Consider the following 4,953-nt stretch of genomic DNA (forward strand, 5'->3'; position numbering starts at 1 on the left):
ATTTTTCAAGATTCCCCGTCACATCGAATCTTTGGACGCATGCATGAAGCATTAAATATAAATAAAAAATAAAACTAATTACATAGTTTAGACGAAATTCACGAGATGAATCTTTTAAGCCTAATTAGACTATGATTGGACACTAATTGTCAAATAACAACGAAAAGTGCTACAGTACCATTTCGCCAAAAATTTCGCCAACCAGCCTGTTCGCTTGCTCGTAAACGATCGTAAATTTCCAGCCAGGAACAATGTTTTTCTCTCACACCAAACCAGCCAACAGTAAATAATCCACGATCGTTTACGGACTCCCCAATAGTCCTAAGGCGAGCTGCCGCCGCGCCGGTCCTGCAGACGCGTCCCTTTGTTTTTTTTTTTTTGCCCTTGTTTAGTTCCACCCCAATATTCCTAAAAGTGCTACAGTACCTGTCACATCGAATGTTTGCGGCCCGTGTATGGAGCATTAAATGTAGACGAAAAAAAAACTAATTGCACAGTTTGGTGGAAAATTACGATACGAACGTTTTGAGCCTAATTAATCTATGTTTAAACACTATTTGCCAAATAAAAACGAACGTGCTACAGTAGCCCCAAATTCCAACTTTCTGGAACTAAACACAGCCTTTGTCGTACTGCAGGCGCGTTTTTTTTTAACATTAAACGCGTTTTTGGGAGGGCGCTACGGCGCGCGGGTGAAGCGCGTGAGCAGCGCCGTGTGCGCAGGGAAACGCGTCTTTGAGCAGCGTGGGGGAGGATGTGTACAGTAATTTGCAGTAAATACGGGCATATGAACAGCGGACGAGCCAGGGATTCCTGGGCGCTTAAAGAGAGGAGTGCTTGCCTTCTCCTTCTTCCAATATCCCAAACAGAACGCCTGGATCACAAACAAATTCTTTCCATCGATGCGTTAATAATATATACTGTCAACTACTCCTTGACTCCTGCAGTGTATGTAAGTCTCCGATGTTCACACCCGGCCTGCCTTGATCTGATTAGCATGCGTTGCAAAGGCTACTAAGAAGGTCTCTTCAGGCTGCAATCTATCATATAGGTCTTTTTGTCACTTATTAGTTGTCCAATTACCTACTAGCCTACTACTGATTAGGTGAAGCCGTGAACCACCCGCTTGTTTGTTTTGTTGGCTGAGAGAGAGATTGAGAGAGAGAGAGAGAAGCAGGAAAGGACTGCTAGTCCACAGCTGTAACCATGATTAAGATAAAGTAGTGAAGGAATCCTGCCTGTGGTCCATCATTACGATTGATTTTAGTCAAGTGTTGGTGGTCCTCGTCATTGTTTTCTCAAGACCACCGTATTCTGTAAGTTGAAGTATAATTGAAATCCTCACATCTCTCCATCAACTTAAACTCTTAGGTTAGACTGGTCCATGCATGTACTTAATATAATGCTTGGGTCAGGGGTCTCGAGTTCAAATCTTAACAAGACAATTAAATAAAACAATCCTATCTCCACGGTTGATGCCAGAGGGCTGCATGTGAATTGCTTGCTCTCTATTTCACATAATGAGGCTAGAGGGAGCTTCCACGTAAGAATGATCGTTGAAGTATAAGTAAATTATTCATTTTTTTTCATCACCTTAGGTTTTTTAGTTGAACTCATCAGCTCATATAATTTAATAGTAATGCCAAAAGCTGGTCGGCTGGCATGCAGCTAGTTATATATATCTAGGGCATTTTGTTATTGAATAAGCGTACTAACAGAGACATCCACTCTCAGAGTGTGCCAAGTAACTAATTTGTAAGGACGACTCTGATGACTCACGAGTCGATCATGAAAAGGAACCCAGAACGACTTCAGTGCACATGTGTCATCCTCCGGAGAAGAAGGTGCCTTAAGGGAGCAATGACCCTAATTAGAGTTAGTGTGATCTTGTGGTTGAATGACAATATGTACATGCTGTGTGGGGTTGGGGGAGATAGGGGGCGCGGACCGGGCTGGCTAGTGCAGACAGTCTGGACAAGCGCAAATGCTTGTTGGTCTCTATTTGTGCTTCACCCAAGCGTTGGTTTCGTCTCTACTTTACTGCAAAGGAGCGCATTCCCAACCATGCATATAAGTCGCAGAAGCTATATAGTCAACAAAAATTAGGCTGCACCTAGCCGTAATAAGTTAAAATATTAGAATGGATGGGGAGGGGCCACACAGCAGTCACATGCTAAACTTTTTTTTTTTTGATGCCTCATAAATAACTGAGTACAACTATAGTACGTATTTGTTCATATGCTTTAGAGACAATGGTTATGACGGTCTTCGGAAAGTTTGGTTGGAGTTTTCGGAATTGAATTGAAGCTTAGTCCTAGTTCTTTTTCCCAAGCCTGTAGTCGTTCATCCTGGTTGGGCTGAACTTTGTTGCTTTTATTTCCTCTCTCTTGGATGTAAGAGTTGAGGCTTACGGCTTTGAATTGTGTTCGACTCTCAGCTGTGTACCGTCCCAGGATGGTAGAGGCTGGAACCTAGTTCCGTTATCTAAAAAAATTGTTCATATGCTTACACACCACCGTAACCCAACACAAACACGCACACTCACACTCACACACATTCTTATAGACCTACAACTACACACAAGCAATCCGTAGGTGATGGAACCATACCATTAGAGGCTCCGTACCTCACAATCCTAATGTAAATACCAAGCAAGGGCACATGCAGGTCCAACATGGGGCAGGGGAGCTCGAGCTCGATCCCTCATTTATACCTTGTGAGCCCCCCTTGGGAGGGGGGGGGGGGGGGGGGGGGGGGGGGGGCAGAGGTAGAGGTCGGCGTTCTGGATGTTGAAGAAGACATGGGAGGGGGCGGCGTGAATTGGGCTGGATGTGTTGGAGTGCACAATTCATTCAAGATCGAAACGGATGTACTAATAAAAAAGCGTGTGTTGAGCTAAATATGATGAGGACAAAAGATATTATGTCTGCTATAACTAAAGGGATTTGCTCATATAATAGATCAAGTTAGTGTTATTGTATCAAGGTTGGCATTGCCTTGTTCGTTTTGATGCTATTGGCTGCTATTATTATTAATAATAATCTGAAAAAAAATGTTAATGGTTTGATAGGTTGTAAGTTCTAAACATGTAAAGAAAAAATATATAAAGATCACATATATTACATCAGGCATGCAGGTTCCTCCTCCACCTCCGCCAACGGCACCAGAATTTTACCCTAAGCTGACTAGTATAGTGCCCGTGCTAACGCCATGGCTTCATTTTAGAGACGCACATAAAAACAACAAAGGACAATATTTTTTTCATAGTTCAACTTTCACACAATTGTATATGACCATGTATATAATCCAAAAAAACACTTATGCATAACAAGGCATAATAAAGTTATGTTTCGCCTTAACCATCTAATTTACAATCTGCCTAAGACCTTAAGTAGGCAGGGCGCCATTCGAGTAAACAGGGATATTGCGGCGCTGTTGAAGTAAACAGGGCAAGATCCATGAACAAAATAAACAATGCCTAATCATTCGATAGCAGTCACATGTTCTAAACACCATATTCTTATACCACGGAAGATTTCCTGAAGATAGTGCACCTGGTTGATCCGGTGCGTTTGAAAGTGCACTTGATTCAGCCTTTCGTCGAGCACGTTACTCACGCTTCCTTTTATTCCTCTTCGCCCTTTCCTCATTGGTTTCTTGAGCCCTTATCCTGGCGTGGTACTCACGTTGTTTCCTATTCGTTTCCTCTCTCGCATTGTTCTTCACGGCAAGCTGTTGACATGGTGGTGTTTATATACATGGTGTTGTATATATATCTTGTGGTAATATGTGTGTATGCATGTACCTAGAGTATGTATGCTTGTTATACATTGCTAAGCGCAGTGCGTCCCTCTCCTGGCGTCCCCATTTTTTCGTCGAGGGCTGGTAATTCATAGAATAGGCACCGGTGAAACAAAATTCTGAATTCTGAGTTAGCCATCAAAATTACCAAACTTCAAAACTCTCACTGCAATTTTTAGAGCTATCAAGGCTCTTGTTCTGCATATACTCTCTACAGAACATTGCCTAGCTGTGCTACTAATCAAGATTGCAGGGTGCAAGAGATAGAGGCAAACTGCACATGTATCATTTATTGATCCCAAGGTCTAAAAGTTACAGCTAACTTTCAAAATACTTATTAGGCCCCAAATTAACTTGCAACACACAAGCGGAACATAAATGTATGATCTATCTATCTTATATATAAATCATATAATCTGAAAACTTTTATAATGCCTCAGCCCAAATGCTAAAGTGATATGCAAAGAAATAATGAGTTCGAAAATCTATCAACAGATGGAAACCACAACTAAATAATGAGTTTGAAAAAAAGCTAGAAGAACCATCTATATTCTAATGACTCCTCCTTTTAAAATTACTCAAGACACTGAATAGTTAACAATCAAAATAATGAGAATTACTATTACATAGTACAAGCCCCGTTGCAGGCAATTAGCTGTGTAGAAATGACTTCCAGGAATCTAGTTGCAGACATGTATTACAACAGAGTACAGATTCAGAGATCAGAGAAGTATGTTTATTTGATTTGATAGCGTTGCCGTTGCAAAGCTTGCAAAGTCATCATGTCTGCATCCTTTTTCATATATAGTGCATAAGCGTGTAAAGATGAGATATATTTAAATTTCACATAAAAACGAACAGAGTTATGGATGTCAACACTTATTAATTCAGTTGGACTTTGGATCGAACCTATGCTGCTGGAGATCAATCTTGATGTACCTAGGTGACCTCTGCTTTTTTGCTGTCAAAAAGCAAACATTAAAACAGAGAAAGGGCTAACCAATTTGTGTCTTTAATACAAAAGATTTTTTTTTTCAAAAAATTGACATCATATTTGACAGTGTGTCATTTCACTTGCTACTATCAGTGCCAATGCAACATTTCTTTTTGAAAAAGGAATGATTTGTTCATTTGTTATATTGATCATAATGC

Source organism: Miscanthus floridulus, chromosome 18 (genome assembly GCF_019320115.1).
Source record: "Miscanthus floridulus cultivar M001 chromosome 18, ASM1932011v1, whole genome shotgun sequence".
NCBI lineage: Eukaryota > Viridiplantae > Streptophyta > Magnoliopsida > Poales > Poaceae > Miscanthus > Miscanthus floridulus.